General features: G+C 42.7%; 1 long non-coding RNA gene across 1 annotated transcript; it reads left to right on the top strand.

Moving 5' to 3' along the window:
- Window positions 1-3,390: 3,390 nt before the first annotated feature.
- Window positions 3,391-25,866, top strand: LOC137369629 (uncharacterized). The gene is made up of 3 exons (XR_010974989.1): window positions 3,391-3,447; window positions 12,116-12,225; window positions 23,902-25,866. It is a non-coding gene; the product is annotated as an uncharacterized lncRNA (long non-coding RNA).

Genomic DNA, 25,866 nt, shown 5'->3' with positions numbered 1-25,866 from the left:
TTTGATTCCTCTCCTGATGGAGATTGTTTGACTTCATTAACAACTCTATGCTTGGAAACTTTTTCTTTCGAACCTGTGGGAGTAGAGGTTTTACTTTGGCACATCTTCCCAAAATGCCCTATTTTCTTACAATGGAAGCATTCTGCTTTTTTTGCAGGACACTGTTCATGCCTGTGGGTGTTTTTGGTGCCACAGCGCTGGCAGGATTTTATGGTGTCTTGCACTCTCACCGCACCGCCCCCCCCCACCCCCCACCATCCCCTGCCACCACCCCCCCCCCCAGTGCACCTTTTCTGGTGCTTCTTTTACAGCACTGTGATTAAGGAACTGTATGGTTGCTGGAGGTTTTCCTGAACCACAGTCTTTCTTTACCTCTCAGGATTGCTATGTTCTTCTTCTGGCCCTCTGCTTGTCTCACCAGCTGAATTGTTATGTCTAAGGTGATGTGTTCCTTTGACTGCAATAAATTTGATAGGGATTCATCAGCAATACCTACTACAATGCAGTCTCTTAATAACTCTGCTTTTAGCTCTCCATATTCACATCTGTCAGCTAGTCTGTAAAGGTCATTAATGAAAGCATCGACTGTTTCACCTGGCTTCTGGATCCTTCTGTTTAATCTTGTCCTTTTCAGAATCTTATTGCTCTTCAGGTTAAAATAGCTGTCAAAGGCTTTTGAAGCTACATCAAATTTTTCTGATGTCTCATTAATGCCTTGTCTTGCAATAACATTGTCTGCTATTACTCCAAGCTGCAGTTAGAACACTGAAGGTGGACGAGGGATGGTATTAGCCAAGGGAATCTTGTTGAGAGTGCACTAACCATAACATTCTGCTGGTGAGATCAGACTCTTTAGACAGATTTGGGACTATTTCTCTTCAGTCTATACCATTTATTTTCCATAAGTCCCATAAATAGAAATATTTGAAAAAGTAAGACCTTTTACAAAAAGGAAATTAAACAGAGGTAACTACAAAAGGTGGCCATTCTTCCAGGGGACCATATACAATTTGCAGTATCATGACCTCTCCACAGCTTCCTTAACTTCCCTAATCTCCACAGTACGTGAGTTGAGCAATATGTGGGGGGTCATTGATAATACTTAACTGTAAAGTTACCCCTTTTCTAATCATGTGCTGGAGAAACTTTCTATCCACATCTGGAAATAATTTTTCAAAATATGTTTCTGTGTTGAACTCCAGGACCGAATGAAGAATACGTTTATTTTTTAATCTTATTGCTGTTGTTCAGCTGGGTTTCATTCAAACAGCTGTTTAAATGTATGTAGCTATCTCCCAGACAGTCACACATTATCAAGTCTGACATCACTCACTGGGATATTTTTCAGAGTAAATTCTAAAGTTGATGTCTGGAGGTGATCAGATCAGTTCCGGTATAAAGTACATAACTATCACAGTATTGAAATATAGTTATTAAAGATGTTAAAATATATCACATATTGTTTCTAACAGTTGTTTTAAGTGTTTTTTTTCCTTGCAGAATATCCACGGAGCAGAAGCCTCATGGTCAAATGCTATCAACTTTCTATTCACTATTAGGAAACAATGGGCTGTATTTTAAGAGCCCACTGTCACACTCAGCGGCGGGCAAAAAAAATGACAGCCAGCACATGTGGGCCGCGCTCAGCAGCTCATTTAAATAGCAGGGGCGGCCTGCACCCCTCTCCCCCCAAATCATGTGGAGGAGGCGGGCTGTCCATCACCAACAATGGCGTTAGCTGCCGGTGCGCAGGCACTGGCGCCATTTTTAAAGGGCAGCCAGCTCTGCTGGCAAATTAAAATTTATAAAGATACACCCCCTCAAAATGTATCAACTAAAATCCTAATGCCCCTTTCCCATCCCCCAATAAAAATTACGTATTTAGGTATTAGCCCTTCCCCCTTCCCCCACAAAACACGTACCTTTGAAATCTGACCTTTCTCTGCCCCCAGAGTGTACAAAGTTTGAAGTTCACCCCTTCCCACCATCCCCTACACTGGTGATGATTATTTGACCCCATTACCCCCTCCCCACGCAGTAAAAATCTTTACTCCTCCCCAACAGTGTCACACCTGCTTTCCCCAGATGGGGAATTGAAGGCACTCCTGTGCCGGCCACCACACTGATGATTGCGGTGGGCCTGGAAGATTGATGGTAAGTTTATTTAAATTTATTCATCTCATTGATTTAAATATTGAAATTCAGTTCCTGTCACCTAGTGGTGGGGGGGAGGGGTGGGGGGGAGGCCGCCATGGAGCCTCCATGGAGCCAGGACGATTGGGTCTGGCCCTCCCAGTATCAGGCTCCTTGGTTGGCCTGTGCTGGATCCATCTTCCGGCCCGCCCCCACCCCCCACCCCCCCCCACCCCCACCGCCACAGAGCCCGACGTTGGGGGCCCAGTAAAATCCAGCCCAATGAGACAAGCCAAATTTGGCTACTGCAAAATGTTGCAATGTTATACACAATGTTCAGATGTAATATCCTACTGACAGTTCAGGATAGATTCTGGCAAGTTTCCAGGAACTGATTGATTATAATGCCACATAAGGGACCAGACTTAAGTCTGAGACATTGATATTCATTAATTAGAAAGCATGTTGAGACCTTTCTGCCAAGATTGTTTTTAGTCATCATGGAAGTAAGAGGAAGCCTCCCTGCCTCTTAATACTCTTTTCCTGCAACCATTCTAGAATGCAAAAATTTAACTGTGGACTTCCATTCTAAGATCAATCATTGTCAAGATTATGCATACATGTTATTATTTCACTGTATTTTTGAGGGAGAGTATTTTTAATGCTTGGTGTATATCATCTGATTAGCTACTACTGTATTATCAACCTAGTTGTGGCTGTGTTTTGAATATTAGCAGTCAGTATGCCTGCTGGCAATTAGGTGAAAATTCAGTTAGATAGTAGATATTTTTGAATCACTGGGGTATAATTATGAACACCTCGTATAGATATTTCAATGTCGCTGAGACCTTTTGTATACACTCCCTAATTACCTTAGCCTCATTTTATAATCATTCCTTCGAATTTAATTTTACTTCTATCTTCCCCATCCATTTTATTCCCTAGCTCTTCATCCAATTTTTAATTCCTTAATTTTTTCATTCTTCTTCTTTTTCTCCTACAATTTATAAGTGTTTAAAGTTCAAAATTGCCATTGTGTAATCAATACTTCCTCTTTTGCTTCATTTTTTAAATAATTCTTTTCAGCTTTGGTGGTGTCATGCATTATTGGGCAATGTCCTTCAGCTATGTTTCTCAAAGATATAAAGTTGCAGAAAATCATTCACGCCTGCCTGCTGGGGTTGGTCCGTGGCCCACCCGAAAATGGGTGGGGGTGGAGTGGGGTTGGTGGGTGTTAGTTAAAGTCGTCAGCGGTGGTGGGGGGTGGGATGGAGGAGCAATGAACACTCCTGCTCCTCCCAGCTCCACATTCAGGTAAGGATACTTACGAAATTTATCTTTTTGGAGAATATGTTTAGGGCAACTGAATTTTGCACGGGGGGCCTCAAGCAGGCATGAGACCCATTATTTGCCTATGCAAATAGCTTAATGCCTGTTTTGGGCATGGGCTCTGAAAGTTGTTGGGCTGAACTTAATGAACCTTCCACCGAGACTGACGGCAAGCCCGGAAATGGGGGCCATTCCCGTCCATCATGTGGGTGGCTATGCCACCACGATCACAAGGTGGGTGGCCATTTTGCATAGTGGAGGAGTGGAGGTGCAGGTCCCCACCCCCACCCCCCCCAATCACATGGCGTGAGACGGAGGCAAATTGCCAATTACAGCACCAGCCATATTTAAAGCCCTGCCAGCCCTACATTCACGACTGCCTTAGAGTCCCTGGAAACTTTCATTTGACTGGTGAAAACATCATTAAACTGATTCATGGACCCCAAACCCCCCTCCCCGAGGACGAAAGCACAGAATGGCTGAAGCAAGGCACAGTGTGGCCCCACGGTTCAGTGATGCCTCCCTGCAGATACTCCTCCAGGCTGTAAGAGAAAGGTGCTTCCCCAGCGATGGCAAGAAGAGGTGCTCCCGCCTAACCAAGCAAGCCTGGGTAGAAATTGCTGAAGTGGTCAGCAGCTGTGGGGTCACCCAATGCAACTGGGTGCAGTGCTGAAAGAAGGTCAATGACCTGCAGCGTTTGGCCAAGGTGAGTGCTCTGCACCGCTCGCCTTTTTGGGGATTGCATATGCCTACACGGGAGGGTGTGCAATATGGTGAGGGTGGCACTAACATGGCGATGGCAGAGGGGCTAGGGTATTACCGCATTCCGACAGATGCAGAGGGTCCTAGGTGTATGTGCGCATAAGTCATTGAAGGTGGCAGGACAGGTTGAGAGAGCGATTAGTAAAGCATACAGTATCCTGGACTTTATTAATAGGGGCATAGAGTACAAGAGCAAGGAAGTTATGTTAAACTTGTCATAGATTCATAGTTATACAGCACAGAAACAGGCCTTCGGCCCATCATGTCTGTGCCGGCCATACAGCAACTATTCTAATCCCATATTCCTGCACTTAGCCCATAGCCCTCTATGCTGTATACAGGGCCTGTAGCCCTGTATATGACAGTAGTTCGGCCTCAGCTGGAATATTGCATCCAATTCTGGGCCCCGTACTTGAGGAAAGGCGTGAGGGCATTGGAGAGAGTACAGAAATAATTCACGAGAATGGTTCCAGGGATGAGGAATTTCAGTTATGAAGATAGATTGCAGAAGTTAGGACTGTTTTCCTTGGAGAAGGGGAGGCTGAGAGGTGATTTGATAGAGGTATTCAAAATCATGAGGAGTCTGGACAGAGTAGATAGAGAGAAACTGTTCCCACTTGTGAATGAGAGGGCACAGATTTAAAGTATTTGGTAAGAGAAGCAAAAGTGACATGAGGAAAAACTTTTTCATGCAGCGAGTAGTGAAGGTCTGGAATGCACTGCCTGACAGTGTGGTGGAGGCAGGTTCAATTGAAGCATTCAAAAGGGAATTACACAGTTATATGAAAAGGAAGAATGTGCAGGGTTATGGGGGGAAGGCAGGGGAATGGAACTGAGGGAATTGCTCTTTCAGAGAGCTGGTGCGGACACGATGGGCCGAATGGCCTCCTTTTGCACTATAACAGTTCTGCGATTCTGTGATTCTGTATGGTTGCATCTCAGCCACAAGCCACCTTCCTTCATACCTCACCCCCTTAAGTCCCCTGACAGCATCTGTAAGCATAAATATATCAGATCCTCCAGTAGGGGACGAGGGGCTGATACTAGCAGAACTGTCATGCTGATCTCTCTGCCAATCTCTACTATCTCCATCCTTCCTCTTGCACAACAAGAGTGCCCACAACAGGAGGGAGATGGGCTGGGCTAGTGGAGGAGTTCCTGATCTGTGTCCTCTCACCACCACCGAGGAAGAGGCCTTGGAATTGGCGGGGACCCAGGGCGGCCATGCAATTTCAGACAGGGAGACTGGAGTCTCTGTGCAAGAGAGTGAGGATTGGCTTCCACTGACATAATTAATTTTGAAGACCCACATCACATATGGTTGGCATTAAAGGTCTGCTCAGGTCGGGAAAACGAACCCGACCCGAACTCGACTGAACCACAGTGGACCAGAGCCCGACCCGGCCCGAGTCCTTCCTATTTTGCCCTGAGCCCGACCCGACCTGACCCTAAACCGCCACTACTCGACCCGACCGGAGCCCGACCCGACCATCCCTTTACTTACCTTCCTGACACCGAACTTGCAGGAAGCTGCAGCGCATGCGTGATGACATCATAGTGACGTCACTCACTTACTGCGCAGACTCAGTTTCGTCCTGGACTCCCAGCTCAGATAAGTTTTTTAATTTCAATACTTACCAGCAGAGCACTTACCATGTGTGTCCGGCCCAACCCGGACTCGACCCGACCCGACCTGAGCCCGAGAGCCGGATCCGGAAGAGGGGCCCGATCCGACCCAAACCCGATACATGTCGTCGGTCCCGTCGGGTTCAGGTTGGATAGCAGGCCTTTAGTTGGCATTAGGAGATCTGCTTAGCCTAACTCACACATGTTTGTCTTCTATCATGCAGGTTGGTGTGCACAGGAGACTGCAGCCACAGGGGGATAGCTGTCCTCTGAGGAGGAGGAGCACTCAGAGGATGCACTGCTCCATGTCTCTCCTGCACCTTCCATCAGCGGAGATACTTTCACCTCAGTGGGTTTCTGCTCAGCATTAGAATCAAGGTCACATGCTGGTGAGAGCACATTCTTTTCAGCTAGTGGATCTGGGTTTGAATGCAGTCCAGACTGAGGGGATGAAAGTCTTCTCTTTGTGATAACTTTAAGGGCGGCACAGTGGCGCAGTGGTTAGCACCGCAGCCTCACAGCTCCAGTGACCCGGGTTAAATTCTGGGTATTGCCTGTGTGGAGTTTGCAAGTTCTCCCTGTGTCTGCGTGGGTTTCCTCCGGCTGCTCCGGTTTCCTCCCACATGCCAAAGACTTGCTGGTTGATAGGTTAATTGGCCATTATAAATTGCCCCTAGTATAGGTAGGTGGTAGGGAAATGTAGGGACAGGTAGGAATATGGAATTAGTGTAGGATTAGTATAAATGGGTGGTTGATGGTCGGCACAGACTCGGTGGGCCGAAGGGCCTGTTTCAATGCTGTATCTCTAAACTAAAAAAAAATAAGTGAAATGGATTTGGCCCCTTTCAAGAATGTTCTTAATGGTTGCCCATTGACAGTATTTCAACATAAAAGTAGCAGTCTTACTAAAATAACTGAATAATAACATGAAAATGGGATTGGTAATGTTACATGGCCACAGTAAGAGATGTTCCACTCTGAAATCACTTAATACAGTCAATCTAGGGAATGTTCCATTCACATTGAACACAAAGCTAATTCAAAAAAAAAATCAAAAAATATTATCCTTGGTTTTGTTCAAAGTGAATGTTTGTATGCAGCAGAAATACTGAAAATAATGGCAATGTGTTATTATCAAGGTGATGCATCCTTTGAAATTTCTGTGTAGCACAGTGCTGCTTTCATTAATACAAATACATCATTGTAATAGTGGTCGCTTTGTTAGAATAATGTACAGGAGGAAGATTGTGAAAGCTCTGAAGTTTATTAATTAGTGACTTTAAAAGCTTTTATCAAGTTCTGCCTTGTGTAATAAATGCATCACCTTGAACCTCAAATATGTCTGGTACTGCAATGGAAAACCTTTGGGCAAATATTGAGCAGATTTGCAAAACCACAGGGCTGTTTGAAATTTCACAGGACACCTTGTAAGCTTTCGGTCTGCATCTCATCCTCCCTTTCATTTCTGTTTTCATCATTTCTCCTTTTCTCAAGGTATTGCCTCATCATAGGTATTGGAAACCCTTCAATGGTTATCCTTCATGCTACTCAACTAAAATGATCATCACTGAGCCCAATCCTGTCTTCAACTGATGTCCATACATTTGTATTTCCAGCAACAATCCACTGGATAGCAATTAAAATGGGAGACACTATTGACCTTTATCTTCAGTCACTGAGACTAATTGTAGTACCTTCCCTGCTACCCCATTGAAATCAAATAAGTCAGCAAAGAAAACAGATTGAAGTGATCAGTTGGTTAGGATGATTAAAGGAATAGGTAGAGAGACACTATTTCCCCTGGTGAGGGAGTCCAGAACAATGGGGCATAACCTTAAAATTCGAGCTAAGCCATTGAGGGGTGATGTCAGAAAGCACTTATTCACACAAAGGATAATGGAAATCTGGAACTCTCTCGCCCACAAAGCTGTTGAGGCTATGCCAATAGAAAATTTCAAAATTGAGATCAATACATTTTTGCCAGGTGAGGGCATTTGTTAAGGGTTGTGGAATTAAGGCAGGTAAATGGAGTTAAGGTACATCTCAGCCATGATCTAATTGAATGGTGGAACAGGCTCGAGGGGCTGAATGGCTTACTCCTGTTCCAATGTTCCTTGAGAAAAGGTTGATCATGTCAGCAAAAATAATGTTTAAAGATTCAAAGGCAAGTATGAATGATTTTCCACTCCAATTCACTCTGATTTTATTTCAATTACCCATCTTCTCTTGAAGGTGGAAACTCTGGCTGGTTTGTTTCCAGGAGCGATGGCTATCCATTGCTCCAATACCAAGTGACCATTTCTCATGCATGGGTTTGGTTAGTGAGTGGCAACACAAGATATGACTATCGGGTCATTTCCTGTCTTCAGTTATCATACATACTTCCAGCAGAGAATCACTGAATACTGACCAGGTGCAGGAAGCATGCCAGATTTTACCGACTCAAAGCCCTGGAATGTGAACGCTAATTATAGCACCCCTCAACTCCATCCCTAGCATTGTATTGCTTTAAAAACAGAAAATGCTGGAAATACTCAACAGATCTGGCAGCATCTGTAGAAAGAGAAACAGAGTTAACTTTTCAGGTCTGTGAACTTTCATCAGAACTGGAAAAAGCTAGAAATGTAATGTTTGGGAAAAAGAACAAAGGGGAAGTTCTGTGATAGGGTGTAGGGGCAGGAGAGATTAAATGATAAAAGGGCTCATGTTTCAAGGCCAAAGGGAGTGGTAATGGGACAAGTAAAAAACAAAAGATGCATCTAGAGGAGGTGTGAATGGTAAAAGCATGAAGAGCTGCTGTCCAAAAGCAAAGAAAAAGGAAAACAAAAAGCGAAATAAGGGGGAAAAAACCAACCCAGCAAAGAAAAAGGAAACAAAATGAGGATAGAGCTTACAGTCTAAAATTGTTGAACTCAATGTTGAGTCCAGAAGGCTGTAAAGTGCGCTGTTGAAAGATGAGATGCTGTTCCTCAAAGTTGTGTTGAACTTCATTGGATCCTGCAGGGGCCGTGGACAGAAAGCTTAGAGTGGGAACAAGGTGGAGAATTAAAATGACAGACTGAAAACTTGGGGTCATGCTTGTGGACTCAACACAAGTGTTCAACAAAGCGTTCATTCAGTGTGTGCTTAGTCTCCCCAGTGTAGAGGACACCACATTGGGAGCAGTGAATAAAGTATACTAATTTGATAGCAGTAAAAGTAAATTTCTGTTTCACCTGGAAGGAGTGTTTGGAGCCTTGGACGGTGAGAAGGGAGGAGGTAAAAGAGCAGGTGTTACATCTCCTACGCTTGCATGGAAAGGTGCCTTGGGAAGGGGAGGGTGTCACAGATGGAATGGCCCCTTTGGAATGCTGAATGGGGAGGGGAGGGGAGAGGAAGATGTGATTGGTGGCATCAGGTTGGAGGTGGTGGAAATGACAGAGAATAATCCATTGAATGCATAGTATGGTGGGGTGGAAGGGAGGACAAGGGAACCCTATCGTGGTTCTGGGAAGAAGGGGAAGGGGTGAGAGCAGAGTGCGTGAAATAGATTTGACATGGCCAAGGTCCCTGTCAACCACAACGAGGGTGGAATCCTTGGTTGAGGAAAAAGGAAGACATATCCGAAGTGCTCGTATGAAAGGTTGCATCGTCAGAACAGATGCTGTTGCCCTGAACTGGAAAATCTCATCCACTTTGCATTCAATTTCCACTATGCTCTTGCCTTCATATGGTCCATCTCCGACTTTTCCCTTCACTTCATTTACTTTTCTGTCTCCATTTCTGGGGATAGGCTATCAACCAATATTCACTATAAGCCCACAGACTACCATCCTTGACTACACTTCCTCATACCCCACTTCCTGTAAAGACTCTATTCCACTTTCCATCTCTATCACATCTGTTCGGATGATGTAACCTTTCATACTAGCTCTTCTGATATGTCTTTTTTCCTCAACTGAGGATTCCCCCAACCGTGGTTGACAGGGCTTTCGACCTTGTCCATTCCATTTCACGCACGTCTGCTCTCATCCCTTCCCCCACTCCCAGAACAATGGTAGAGTTCCCCTTGTCCTCACCTTCCACCCCATCAGCCTCCATATTCAATGTATTATCCTCCACCATTTCTACCACCTCCAGCATGATGCCACCACCAAACACACTTTCCCCTCCCCTTCCCTCCACTTTCAGCATTCCGAAGGGACCATTGCCTCAATAGTCAACTCCTCAGTCATCCATAACACTCCTTACCCTTCCCATGACACCTTTCCATGCAAGCGCAGGAGATGCAACACTTGCCCTTTTATCTCCTCCCATCTCATCATCCAAGGCCCCAAAGATTCCTTCCAAGGGAAACAGCCATTTACTTCTACTTTTACTTCTTTCAATTTAGTATATGGTATTCGCTGCTCATGATATCACATTGGCAAGACCAAATGCATACTGGGTGATTGTTTTGCAGAACACCTCCATTCAGTCCACAAGCATGACCCCAAGCTACCAGTCACCTGTCGTTTTAATTCTCCAACTTGCTGTCACTATGACCTTTTTGTCCTCAGCCTCCTGCAATGATCCAATGAAGCTAAATGTAAGCTCGAGGAATTGTACCTCATCTTTTGACTGGATACTTTACAGCCTTCTGGACTCAACATTGAGTTCAACAATTTTAGATTGTAGCTTCTGCTCCCATTTTGTTTCCTTTTTCTCTTCTGGTTTGACATTTCCCCCCCTCCCCCACCCCCCCACCCCCCCCCCCCCCCCACTCATTTCTCTCTTTTTTCCTTTTTTTTCTTTCCAGGCAGCAGCTATTAATGATCTTGACATTCACACCTCCTCTTGACACATCTTTTATTTTTTATCCTTGAACCATCCCTTTGGACTTCGCCATGAACCTTTTTGTCATTTAATCTCTCCTTCTCTTGACTCTACCACAGACCTTCCCTTTTGTTCTTCTTTTCCCCCCCCCAACCCCCCCCCTACTCCACCCCCCTTTACACTTGCTCAAACCTTTTTACATTTCTAACTTTTCCCAGTTCTGATGAAAGGTAACAGACCTGAAACATTAACTCTGTTTCTGTAGCCACAGATGCAGCCAGACCTGCTGAGTATTTCAAGCATTTTCTCTATTTATTTCAGATTTCCAGCATTCGCAGTATTTTGCTTTTGTACTGTATTAAAATGGGTTAATACAAAACTGATACAGGAGTCATACCTGGAACATTTCCTGGTCTGAATTTCTGAGTGCTGCACCATACAAAGTATTTTCCCTCTGAGTCCTTGTAGAGTTGCCAATGTAAATGGGTTTGGCCTAGATACTACACTGTATTTGGATCCGTAAATAGCTGAAATATAATACATGAGGTATTTGCATTTACCAAAGTAGATCCCGGTCAAACACAGCTTAGAATGTGTATTCTAAAAGTGATGTTCTGAATGATATGTTTGGAATATTAGCAAATCAATTCTGTTGAGTGTCTCCTACTAAGTGAATACAGCTTTTCCTGTAGTTTTGTCAACCGCTTTTGTTTACAGTGCCATTCATGCACACCACCTGAACTCAGTATTGAGAGGGGGAAAAGGGTTAGGCAAGCACAAATGAGGGCTACTGGGCTCTGTAACCAGCACCTGCTTTAAAGCCAAAAGACAACCTTGTTACATTTGTTACATGGTTATTAATTTACACTTTTATGAAGTTCGGCTCCTCTTCCCTTCATTACTTTTCTCTAGTTTAAAGTTTGAGGAATGACTCCTTCACCTCAAAAAAATGTATTTACATTTGAGCAAATTCCTACTGGGCAACATAAGCCCACAGTTGAAGTTTGTATTCCTTTCTTCATTTTAAAATCTGTGTGGCAATGTGAATAAAGAGTGTACTTCTGTCTTGAATAGAATATTCAGGATCTGCAAGAGAGCCTTTCAAAATTCCTCCCAAAGCTGAATTACCTTTTGGTTTCAAAATATTTTACTTTGCAATTTCAACAATTTACCTGCCAGCACCAGCTTGGATTTTGGATTCAAATCCTTTCCCCTTGGTGGTCCCTTGGAAGCAAGAGACACTGACTTCTTTTGCACACTACTAATCAACAAAGAATGTGAATATGAATGCGAAATGTGTAGTCACAGATCTATGAAACTGTTTGATGGATCGGTAACTATTGAGGGCTTCAGACAATGCCAGCATAAAGCACTGATGGTTTATAATCATGAGTCCAAAACTTTTGTACCAATCATGTAACAATATAATTCTGATTTGTATATCTTGTTTTATATATGTTCAACTTGTCAGAACAAAGAACAAAGAACAAAGAAAATTACAGCACAGGAACAGGCCCTTCGGCCCTCCAAGCCTGCGCCGATCCAGATCCTCTACCTAAACATGTCGCCTATTTTCTAAGGGTCTGTATCTCTTTGCTTCCTGCCCATTCATGTATCTGTCTAGATACATCTTAAAAGACGCTATCGTGTTCGCATCTACCACCTCCGCTGGCAACGCGTTCCAGGCACCCACCACCCTCTGCGTAAAGAGCTTTCCACGCATATCCCCCCTAAACTTTTCCCTCTCACTTTGAACTCGTGACCCCTAGTATTTGAATCCCCCACTCTGGGAAAAAGCTTCTTGCTATCCAACCTGTCTATACCTCTCATGATTTTGTACACCTCAATCAGGTCCCCCCTCAACCTCCGTCTTTCTAATGAAAATAATCCTAATCTACTCAACCTCTCTTCATAGCTAGCGCTCTCCATACCAGGCAACATCCTGGTGAACCTCCTCTGCACCCTCTCCAAAGCATCTACATCCTTTTGGTAATGTGGCGACCAGAACTGCACGCAGTATTCCAAATGTGGCCGAACCAAAGTCCTATACAACTGTAACATGACCTGCCAACTCTTGTACTCAATACCCCGTCCGATGAAGGAAAGCATGCCGTATGCCTTCTTGACCACTCTATTTACCTGCGTTGCCACTTTCAGGGAACAATGGATCTGAACACCCAAATCTCTCTGTACATCAATTTTCCCCAGGACTTTTCCATTTACTGTATAGTTCACTCTTGAATTGGATCTTCCAAAATGCATCACCTCGCATTTGCCCTGATTGAACTCCATCTGCCATTTCTCTGCCCAACTCTCCAATCTATCTATATTCTGCTGTATTCTCTGACAGTCCCCTTCACTATCTGCTACTCCATCAATCTTAGTGTCGTCTGCAAACTTGCTAATCAGACCACCTATACTTTCCTCCAAATCATTTATGTATATCACAAACAACAGTGGTCCCAGCACGGATCCCTGTGGAACACCACTTGTCACACGTCTCCATTTTGAGAAACTCCCTTCCACTGCTACTCTCTGTCTCCTGTTGCCCAGCCAGTTCTTTATCCATCTAGCTAGTACACCCTGAATCCCATGCGGCTTCACTTTCTCCATCAGCCTACCATGGGGAACCTTATCAAACGCCTTACTGAAGTCCATGTATATGACATCTACAGCCCTTCCCTCATCAATCAAATTTGTCACTTCCTCAAAGAATTCTATTAAGTTGGTAAGACATGACCTTCCCTGCACAAAACCATGTTGCCTATCACTGATAAGCCCATTTTCTTCCAAATGGGAATAGATCTTATCCCTCAGTATCTTCTCCAGAAGCTTCCCTACCACTGACGTCAGGCTCACCAGTCTATAATTACCTGGATTATCCCTGCTACCCTTCTTAAACAAGGGGACAACATTAGCAATTCTCCAGTCCTCCGGGACCTCACCTGTGTTTAAGGATGCTGCAAAGATATCTGTTAAGGCCCCAGCTATTTCCTCTCTCGCTTCCCTCAGTAACCTGGGATAGATCCCATCCGGACCTGGGGACTTGTCCACCTTAATGCCTTTTAGAATACCCAACACTTCCTCCCTCCTTATGCCGACTTGACCTAGAGTAATCAAACATCTGTCCCTAACCTCAACATCCGTCATGTCCCTCTCCTCGGTGAATACCGATGCAAAGTACTCGTTTAGAATCTCACCCATTTTCTCTGACTCCACGCATAACTTCCCTCCTTTGTCCTTGAGTGGGCCAATCCTTTCTCTAGTTACCCTTTTGCAAGTTTTTAAAAGTTACCTTTAATCTTGTGTTGCGGATGCACTAGATCAGTTTAACCACTGCACTATTGTTGCTGTCAAGTTCATATTTTCCACAGTCTAATATTCCACTCTTTGTATTCTGTTCTATTGGGTTAAGGTTACTGAGTTACAGAGTTGTGAGATGATTTAGACATTTGCATGTTTATTTGTAATTCCTCTTTGGCCTCATTATCTCGAGAGACAATGGGTAAGCGCCTGGAGGTGGTCAGTGGTGTGTGGAGCAGCGCCTGGAGTGACTATAAAGGCCAATTCTAGAGTGACAGGCTCTTCCACAGGTGCTGCAGAAAAATTTGTTTGTCAGGGCTGTTACACAGCTGGCTCTCCCCTTGTGCTTTTGTCTTTTTTCCTGCCAACTGCTAAGTCTCTTCGACTCGCCACATCTGTAATTATTATTTTGCTTATTTTGAGTTGACAGGATAATGGTACTAGATAGATTATTAAAATTAATGATAGATCAGCTGATGCACGAGTGCTGTTGGTCTACTGACCAGCTTTGCCACGGAGTGTTATGATGTGTGGCATGGATTCAGTGGGCTGAATGGCCTCCTTCTGTGGAGTAATGACTCTATGTATGTTAGGGCACATGAATCATGATTTGTCCATGCTGACAATGCTTGTAAGATTGTCAGGAGATGCAGCAAACAAAGGTTAGGTGTCTCCCTGCAGGAGAATATTGAAAAAAATGAACACTTCCTGTTACCCCAGGAAGTTTACAGACATCTCCAGGCAGTAGATCATTACAGGATAACATTGGCATACTCTGAGACAAGTGACCCACCTGTCCTCTCAGGTGAGGAACAGTGAATGGTGGGTGAAAGATGATTTAATGAGAGAATAAAATGGCTAAAAATGGAAAATAGATACATGAAATTTGAGTGTACTGGGCAACAGTGAATTCAATGCATTGATTCAAATATTGTAATGGAAGGATCTCACAACAAGATGTGACAGATTCTTGGACACTATTTGTAGTGGCAGACCAATTCTTTTTGCTGTGTTAAGTATATTGTGAACAAGTACAGATAAGATGTTATTGACAGTTCAAAGGTGCCACTGATGTAACAAAAACTTTATCTGGCAAATATTTAAAATATTCTTTTTACCTAATTTTCTCCCCTCACTTCCCCTTCTTTTTAACAATGTAACTTAATTATTCACCTGAAAGCTCAGATTATTTTTGTTTTCAATAGAAAATGAATAAAATGCAATCCTTGTGTTTTCCCCTTTCCTGCATGCATAAGACAGAATAAAAGATGAACATGAAACTATATCAATAGTTCACATCCGACATGGTGCAAAGATATTTCCTAGTGACTGATCATGTACATGTTATCTTGACACCGTTCTGCAGTTGTGAAACTGTTCATAGGAAATAAGCATTGCATATCATGTGAAAACACTGCCAGATGCTAAGTAAATCACCAAAGAATAATGAGCAGTGTATTGCCAGCTTTAGTCAGATTGTCATTGTTATGATGTAACACATTCTTCCAAGTTGATATTGCATCCAAATTTGGGCACAAAACCTTGTCTCAATCAGTTGACCTGGCCTATGTAAAGTGCAACTAAGATCAGTGTGAGCATGAAATAAAATATAAGTCTGGTGAGGGATTAAAAAATGTGCTTTTTCATGTTTAAAGATTATACATATTGTAAATTTGGATGCACTGGGCCATGTCTGGACTTATAAACTATATTTATCCATTCATGTTAAACATTTTATGTGTTAAACAGATGGATAAATCCTTCCATCTGGACCTGCAGAATGTAGGACAGACACTTCATCTTCCTCCCCTATCATCCTTTTAATTTAGACACTTATAAATCAAATAAAATCTAAGAAGTTCATCATGGCAGGAAAAGGAGAGTTTCATTTGAGCACAAAGCAAGTTTTGTGACTGAGAACCAGATGTTTTCTTTGTTGCACATATTTTACTAATTTTTTAAAGTAAATCACTTTAGTGTGAGTTTTGTATCTTTGTTTCTTAGTACTGATAAATATGTTTCTGATTAAATTATGGAAATAGAAATGTTTTTGTCTAGGGCTTCTCAATTTAATAACTTCCAGAACATTTTTACCAGTTACTTTGTGGTTTTTTTTAATCCTTTTAAGTGCCTGGGGTCGCATTATTGTATTGCATTACTAAATATGCAAAAACTATTTCAGTTTCGTTGGAGAATTATTTTAATAAAAAGCTTCATTTACTTTGTTGTGTTTTTAAAATATTCTTTTACTATATAGAGATTTACCCTTAATCAGCGAGTGAAAGTGCTGTTTGTGTTTCAAAGAAACATCCTTAAATGCAGTGCTGACAAGGACCTCAGGACAGCATGCTTCCTGAGCTGTAGCTAAATGCTGATGTTGTAGAAAATAATGTCCAGATGTTATAACAATACAAAAATCTGTCTGTTTATTTTTTTCCACCACATACAGTTCACAGTTGATTTGCTGCTACCTCACCTAAGCAGCAATTGCAGTAGTACAATCTGTAGACCAGCAGCAATCAAGCATTAATATACAGTGAAAGCTTTCTAGTAGAAATAGTATGTCTCCATAACAGGGTAGAGGTTCCCTTTAGCCAATTGGTCCTTTTTAGCAAATGCTGTGCAAAACAAATGTGTAACTTCTTCTACTCCGCAACGTGTCCTGCAAGTGCCCGAGAGCCAATGTGGTTAACTCATCTATAATAGCATGTTTGCATTAAGTGATGAGAGAATGTGAAGCTAGCCAAATAAACTGTTCAGGAGTGAGTCTATAGTATGATAGTGATAGCAGCTTTTATAAAATCTATTTAAACAGGTACCATGCTGGTTTGAATCATGCCTATAAAGCATCACACTCAGGCTAAACTGTTCCCATAAAGCGACAGCTATCCATTGGAATTTGCATGAGCTAATGTTCCCTTTACCTATTCATCATGTATCCATTAACTAAATTATATTTAATGTAGATAAAGACAACAATAGAAACTTAGTATGATAGACAGTTAACAGCATTGAAAATCTGCCAAGAAAAGACCATTTAGTCAACCAAACAGATTCCTTTCATGGACCATATAGGATTTGAAATGTGCCTATGTTCTTAATGGTAAGTTTGAGATCTTTGCCAATGAAGGACAATCTTATTCTCACTATGTTAAGTTTAGCAGAGAAGTAGATATAAGTAAAACTGGCGAGGAAAGTGTTATTGGGCCTTCTGTACATTGTTTGAAATGAGGCAAAAACAAAACTGTCCAATAAGGCTTGTTAAAGACCAATCCACTTAGAAGTACTCAACGTTCCTCAGGTTGGGCGAATAAAGTAAAAATGCAATTATTTATTCACACAAGATCTATGAGCAATTTTTCAAGAGGATGAGAAAGGTGCCAAAGTTTTGCACAGCAAAGATGTAAGTTAATATCGAGGCACAATTTGCTTCATCACATTGTGGGTTGACACCATCAGTCTGCCAACCTCATCACTCTGAGGCACCTTTGCTAAATGTTGTTGGATCATGATGAAAGTATATTGTAAATATTTATAGTAATAGAATAATAATTGTTGCTTTCCCTATTTGTGCATAAATACTTCCTATATACTTTGGACAAAGGAATTTTCACTTACAATACATTTAGAGAATGACTGCAAAATATTTTGCAACTGATGTGATTTTGAATTAATTATAGTGATTTTGATGCTCCAGTTTATATGGTGTTACACTGCATCTTGTGTAAATGTTCAGCTAAGATCCGATAATGTGATGCTTAACCCCCATAGCAGGATGCGCATTGGGTGCAGGTAACTTGTTACCAGGTGCTGAGGACTGCTGTGTGCCTGTTTTGCATTTTGTGGTGCAGTGCAGTCAAACTGTGCTCACGCTGCTGAGATCCTGTAGACCGGGCCTATATCAAAAAGTGTTAATGAGGTGCTTGTCTATAATGCAGACTTAGCATCAGAGTTGAAGCTCAACTGGGTGCTGGATGATTGATCCGTTCAGTTATGTTGATGCCTATTTCATCAGAGGGTCTGCTTGGTATGTATATCATGTAGCTGTTTAATGGTTTATTTCATAGTGTCTTTGGGTTTTGTTGTTTTAGCTATTCAAACCTTCCAAAAGCTGAACCCCATTTGCCATTTATGGGTGTAAGCTGAGGTAATTGTGATCGAGCTTTACCTATGTAGGAGTAATGGATGTCCCAATGACCATCCCCTTCTACCTGATGGTTTTGGAGTAGGAAGAGCAGGATCAGAGAAAGCAAAAGGTACAGCCCAGTTAAAACATGCAAAATTATTGTCGACTTTTGTGTCTTACACAGCTTTGCCCTGTAAAAGTGGCTTTCCATGGAGCAGGAAGTAGAAAAAAGATAGCAACAGTAACAGGAGATGATGATCCTGATGACCATGCATTATAAAGCAATATTGCTAAATTATCCAAGTTTGATGACATTCACCTTGGCCTCAAACCTATAAATTGCGTGCTCATCTGCTCCCACATTTTATGGGAAGGTGACATCCCATTGATCCTTTGCAAAATCTCCATGAAGATTTGCATAGTACTGCTCTTCCCAGCATGGTGGCCCTTCGACACTAAAATGGATGACCTTCCTGGCCGACCTTGCAGCTTGACCTCCAGAGCTGTATCTTGAAACAATGCTATTCTACTGCTTGGCCTTGCTGCATCCATTTCTGACCTTGAATAACAGTATAGCTTTAAGGCAAAATGCAACCCATAAAGAGTTGCTGTCATCAGATAATCCTCCCCTTGATTCCCATATGCTCCCAATGTATCATGAATGCCATAATAATATATTGAGTTGACCTTGCATTATGGTATGAGGCCAGCTTAGTATATTGTAGATGAATGCAATGCTCAACGAGCAGCAGTTCCAGTGACACTGCAGCTGGATGAGATTATCAGCCTTCCAGTTTTGACTGTGATTTAAAGTGTCCTCTGTGACTTACACTTTGCATGTTCTTGTGTACATCATGCCTAAGGGCTTCCCTGGCAGACGGTGTAAAAGAAGGGGTAGACGAGTGAGCCAAGTATTCAGTTGCCTGAGATTCCAAAGACCAGAAACCTACATGCGTAACAAATCTGCCAAAAATCCCATGAGAAAAATGTGCTTGAGACACAGAGGCTCAATACCCTTTGAGGTGTAGCTGTGCAAGGTGCTGGCGCTGAGCAGGTCTTGAGCTCCTCTATAAATGTCACTGTCAAGGTCCATCATTTCTTGAAGCACAGCACCCAGTGGGTCACTGTGTTGTATTTGAAAACCTTCTTAATTGATTGTACTCAAAGTGTTGCCTAACTGCTCCGTGGATTTTGGACCCATAAGTATCTGTTGCAAAAGGAGGAACATTCATGAGAGATGCTTTAACTGTGTCTATGGCCTGTGTTACTGAGTCCACCAAGGTAGCTCCCCCCTCCATGGTAGACTGGAGTTCTCACAATTCTTTGCAGCCATTTATGCATGAATTAAAATGACTGATCAATAGATTCCATTTATCAGCATTGTGGAAAGCAAGCCAATGGCTGTGAGGTATCTTTGGGCTGTATTTAAGTGCTAATGCTAAGCTATGCTACCTGCTAATCTTACAAGGGTCCACCCAGGAGTTTAACTGCATTATCTACTATTATTCTTCTCTTCCATGCCAAACAGCACAGAAGGCAACCCATTTCTTCCACTGCTTTTACGTTCAGCAGATCATGCTCTGGCTTGTTTCCTGAATGAAGATCCCTTTTCTATATGTGGTCCATTCATTAGCCAACATTGACTGGGATTCACTTAGTGTTAGAGGTCTAGATGGAGCAGAATTTGTCAGGAGCATCCAGGAGGGTTTTCTCGAGCAGTATGTAAATAGTCCAACTCGGGAAGGGGCCATACTGGAGCTGGTGTTGGGGAATGAGCCCGGCCAGGTGGTTGAAGTTTCAGTAGGGAACTACTTTGGGAATAGTGATCACAATTCCGTAAGCTTTAAAATACTCATGGACAAAGACGAGAGTGGTCCTAAAGGAAGAGTGCTAAATTGGGGGAAGGCCAACTATACCAAAATTCGGCAGGAGCTGGGGAATGTAGATTGGGAGCAGCTGTTTGAAGGTAAATCCACATGTGATATGTGGGAGGCTTTTAAAGAGAGGTTGATTAGCGTGCAGGAGAGACATGTTCCTGTGAAAATGAGGGATAGAAATGGCAAGATTAGGGAACCATGGATGACAGGTGAAATTGTGAGACTAGCTAAGAGGAAAAAGGAAGCATACATAAGGTCTAGGAGGCTGAAGAAAGACGAAGCTTTGAAAGAATATCGGGAATGTAGGACCAATCTGAAACGAGGAATTAAGAGGGCAAAAAAGGGTCATGAAATATCTTTAGCAAACAGGTTTAAGGAAAATCCCAAAGCCTTTTATTCATATATAAGGAGCAAGAGGGTAACTAGAGAAAGGATTGGCCCACTCAAGGACAAAGGAGGAAAGTTATGCGTGGAGTCAGAGAAAATGGGTGAGATTCTAAACGAGTACTTTGCATCGGTATTCACCGAGGAGAGGGACATGAAGGATGTTGAGGTTAGGGACAGATGTTTGATTACTCTAGGTCAAGTCGGCATAAGGAGGGAGGAGGTGTTGGGTATTCTAAAAGGCATTAAGGTGGACAAGTCCCCAGGTCCGGATGGGATCTATCCCAGGTTACTGTGGGAAGCGAGAGAGGAAATAGCTGGGGCCTTAACAGATATCTTTGCAGCATCCTTAAACACGGGTGAGGTCCCAGAGAACTGGAGAATTGCTAATGTTGTCCCCTTGTTTAAGAAGGGTAGCAGGGGTAATCCAGGTAATTATAGACTGGTGAGCCTGACGTCAGTGGTAGGGAAGCTGCTGGAGAAGTTACTGAGGGATAGGATCTATTCCCATTTGGAAGAAAATGGGCTTATCAGTGATAGGCAACATGGTTTTGTGCAGGGAAGGTCATGTCTTACCAACTTAATAGAATTCTTTGAGGAAGTGACAAAGTTGATTGATGAGGGAAGGGCTGTAGATGTCATATACATGGACTTCAGTAAGGCGTTTGATAAGGTTCCCCATGGTAGGCTGATGGAGAAAGTGAAGGCGCATGGGGTCCAGGGTGTACTAGCTAGATGGATAAAGAACTGGCTGGGCAACAGGAGACAGAGAGTAGCAGTGGAAGGGAGTTTCTCAAAATGGAGACGTGTGACCAATGGTGTTCCACAGGGATCCGTGCTGGGACCACTGTTGTTTGTGATATACATAAATGATTTGGAGGAAAGTATAGGTGGTCTGATTAGCAAGTTTGCAGATGACACTAAGATAGTGAAGGGGACTGTCAGAGAATACAGCAGAATATAGATAGATTGGAGAGTTGGGCAGAGAAATGGCAGATGGAGCTCAATCAGGGCAAATGCGAGGTGATGCATTTTGGAAGATCCAATTCAAGAGTGAACTATACAGTAAATGGAAAAGTCCTGGGGAAAATTGATGTACAGAGAGATTTGGGTGTTCAGGTCCATTGTTCCCTGAAGGTGGCAACGCAGGTCAATAGAGTGGTCAAGAAGGCATACAGCATGCTTTCCTTCATCGGACGGGATATTGAGTACAAGAGTTGGCAGGTCATGTTACAGTTGTATAAGACTTTGGTTCGGCCACATTTGGAATACTGCGTGCAGTTCTGGTCGCCACATTACCAAAAGGATGTAGATGCTTTGGAGAGGGTGCAGAGGAGGTTCACCAGGATGTTGCCTGGTATGGAGGGTGCTAGCTATGAAGAGAGGTTGAGTAGATTAGGATTATTTTCATTAGAAAGACGGAGGTTGAGGGGGGACCTGATTGAGGTGTACAAAATCATGAGAGGTATAGACAGGTTGGATAGCAAGAAGCTTTTTCCCAGAGTGGGGGATTCAAATACTAGGGGTCACGAGTTCAAAGTGAAAGGGGAAAAGTTTAGGGGGGATATGCGTGGAAAGTTCTTTACGCAGAGGGTGGTGGGTGCCTGGAACGCGTTGCCAGCGGAGGTGGTAGACGCGGGCACGATAGCGTCTTTTAAGATGTATCTAGACAGATACATGAATGGGCAGGAAGTAAAGAGATACAGACCCTTAGAAAATAGGCGTCATGTTTAGATAGAGGATCTGGATCGGCGCAGGCTTGGAGGGCCGAAGGGCCTGTTCCTGTGCTGTAATTTTCTTTGTTCTTTGTTCTTTCTTTGTTCTTACCAGAGAGGTTGGATTGGATGCACATTATCTGCTAAAGACCATTGAAACAAAGGGATGAAGCACATTCCTTTAAATTGAATTCATTATTTTGGGCTAGTGTCTTTCTTTTTTTGTGACGGACCACAATCCCAAACAGTATCTTCCTCAAGGATGACTCTCAAGAATAGTCCATCCATTGTATCAAAAATATGATGCATCTGGGTCTGCAATTCCCCACATTGGTGAACAGCCCGTGCTTTCAAATGCACCACTCTGGTTTGTTGCTAAATAGAGATCAGTTACTTCCTCATCGGAAGGGGAAGAAAAGAAAATGACAGGAGCAATAGCAGATGCATGGGAGCACCACCACCTGCAAGTTCCCCTCAAGCCACACACCATCCTGACTTGGAACTTTATCACCATTCATTCACTGTCACTGGGTCATAAACCTGGAACTCCCTCCCTAACAGCACTGTGGGTGTACCTACACCCCAAGGACTGCAGCGGTTTAGGAAGGCAGCTCACCACCATCTTCTTAAGGACAACTAGGGATGGGAAACAAATGCTGGCCTTACCGTTGATGCCCACATCCCATGAAAGAATTAAAAGAAAATGATTTTATTGAAACTATTTGGGCATGGATTTATCAAGCTCATATCACAGCATTTTCCTTCCATTGGAAACTTGGAAAATTATAAATTCTATGATTTTAACAGAACCCTATCACTTGTATGGATGATAGTAAAACCCTGCCTCCACATTCCATTCTATCATCTTTGATCACTGCACAACAGAGAAGAAGGAGCAGTGCTAAATTCAAAAATGGGAACAGCCCACAGTTAGGTAAACCACAGAAATGGAGAAACAGAGACATATACAGATCTGTGAAGAGGAGGTGGGCCGTTAGTGGGTGCTGGGCAGCATTAGAAGTTGCACGAGCTTAGAGTTTGCTTGATTAACAAATCAGCAGTCCTGTAGCGCAGATGGTTTATATTGTTCTACTAAACTGTTTTAATTTTAATTTAATTGAGCAAAAGATATTCAACCATTTTAGAATTGCTATATAATCTACACTGCAATCCAACATAGGCTGCAAATATTTTTCAACATTATGAATTAGTAACAGTTCTGTGGTTCTTTTTTCATATGATGTTATATTCAGCCTTAAAAATATGTAATTTTCTTTACTGTTATTACTTGATGAAAATACATGTCAACATTTAAAAACTAAAAGGGGTATTTCGGTGCTCAATTGTCTTAAATGCTGTCAATATTCTGTTAAAAGTAAAAAGAAGTATGACTGATTTCTTAATAAACTGAATAACGTATCTTTCATTGTGGTGTTCAAAACTGTATCTTGCCTTCAGGTCACATAAACAACATCAAACAACAAATTCTAATAAGTAACGGTCATTGCCTGATATACCTTTCAATAAAGATAATGCTTACAACATAAAGCTGTTGATCATATTTCCAAGTCATTTGCTTTTTTTTAATTATCTGTTGAGCCACTTCAATGCTGAAGTCTTTAGAATGTCTATATATAATGATGATGGGAAAAGAACGCATTTTAGAATTTTATATATTAATACAGTTTTCTGCAAAGTACTCTTAATGTGTGTTGAAAGCAACTGGTAACATTGCACCTTTTTCACAATCAGCAGAGTTCATTACAGTTTCTTTCTGTGCTATAATTCTAGTTACAATGATGAAGTTATAATTTGATTATGCTTAATTGCTGTTTATCTTGACTTTTCACAGAACGTGGATACATAGGTAACTCTCTCTTGGCATTTCTTCAGGGACAAAGATTTTGGGAAGGTTGTACTCATTGGTTGCAGGCCCGTTGGTCAGGCCTAACTGTGACTGGCAGATTCTCCCACAGGGGGTGCAAGTGAAGGTGTAGTCGCTGCTGGGGACAATTGGAGCTATGCTTCTTCTCCTTTTCTCTTTCATGTTGGTTCTTCGCTCATTCTCAAAGGTGTTTGTAGCACTCGTGATGTACAAACATACGAACATACGAATTTGCAGCAAGAGTAGGCCATTTGGCCCCTCTCGCCTGCTCCGCCATTCAATAAGATCATGGCTGATCTGTTTGTGTCACGAATTCCACACTCCCATCTACCCCTGATAATCTTTTATTCCCTAGCCTAACAAGAATCTATCTACCTCCGCCTTAAAATGATTCAATGACCCTGCCTCCACCATCTACAGAGGCAGAGAGTTCCAAAGTCGCACAACCCTTTGAGAAACAAAATTTCTCCTCATCTCTGTCCTAAAATGGCAACCCCTAATTTTAAAACAGTGCCCCCTAGTTCTGGACTCCCCCATAAGAGGAAACATCATTTCCACATCCACCTTGTCAAGACCATTCAGGATCTTGTATACTTCAATCAAGTCTCCCCTCACTTTTCTAAACTCCAGTGAAAACAAGCCATCTGTCCAACCTATCTCATAAGACAACCCGCCCATTTCAGGAATCCATTTAGTAAAATAAAAGCAAAATACTGCGGATGCTGGAAATCTAAAATAAAAACAAGAAATGCTGGAACCACTCAGCAGGTCTGGCAGCATCTGTGGAAAGAGAAGCAGAGTTAACGTTTTGGGTCAGTGACCCTTCTTCATGCTATCACACAAAATGTGATCGGGCAGACCATTCGAATGCTTCAACAATGCTTCCACTGTCTGGACCACTCTGGAGGAGTCCTGCAGTACACAATAGAGTGTGTGTCAAGAGTCATTGTGGTCTGGGGCATGCAGCATAACCTTGTCATCGTGAGACCACAGCCCTCGACACCAACTGTACATGACCAGCTGAGGAGGAATAAGAGGAAGAGTAGGAGAGGAGCCAACTAACGCTATCCATTTCTGGCTGGGCTGTCCATGGAGAACTCATCAGAGTGCAATACCAGTAACTGCAACCCCAACTCCCCATTCACCAATAGTCCCACACCTTACCTTCTCTCTGTCACTGACCATCACAGCAACAGATTGGTCACAATGCTGAAATAAAAGCCACTACAAAACAAATATTCCAAACTAAATTTATAAATCAAACCATGCCATATGGCATAAAAAGGTCAACTGTGCCCCCTTGTACATTCCCTTAGTGCCTCTCTTCCATGTGCCTTTGCCGATCCTGTTGCTCCTACACAGTGTTACTGCAGTGGCTGCAGCATGGCTGGCAGATGGCCTTGCAGGATGACATCAAGCAACTCTGGCTCTTGATCCAGCTTTGGAAAGCCTCAGCATAGGCAGCAACAGTCTTATGGACTGGCTGGCTGACACACAATAGCAAGGGCTTCAGCAAGATGCTGTTTCTGTTGCAAAATGGTGCCATTAAGTCTGGGGTGAGATGTGAAGGTTAGGAAAAAAGTATCAATTATTATAAGGTCAGGAAGGGAAAGCTGCACCGAATTTGCACTTTGGCACATAGGTTCGGAAAAAAGATACAGAAAGGCAGGGTCACAGAACAGGCAGAGAGAGAGGAACAGCAAGAACCACAGAAAAAGACTCACAAAAGAAGAAGCCAAAGTAGAAGACATCAGAGAAGGACCGAAGACAACATCACCTGTGTTCAGGCTGCTTCAAGAAGCAAGGATCGAAAGCAGCTTGTCTACTATCGCCTATTGTTAAATATTTTGTATAAGCATTTATTCTCTGTTGACTTGTTCCACTGAAACCATTGTCTGTTGCCCTTTTCTCTTGTCCAAGAACTCAGTCATC

This window comes from Heterodontus francisci, chromosome 5 (assembly GCF_036365525.1).
Source record: "Heterodontus francisci isolate sHetFra1 chromosome 5, sHetFra1.hap1, whole genome shotgun sequence".
In the NCBI taxonomy this organism is placed as follows: domain Eukaryota; kingdom Metazoa; phylum Chordata; class Chondrichthyes; order Heterodontiformes; family Heterodontidae; genus Heterodontus; species Heterodontus francisci.
The sequence above is the reverse complement of the archived record's forward strand: the minus strand, read 5'-3'. Positions and strand labels throughout refer to the sequence as shown.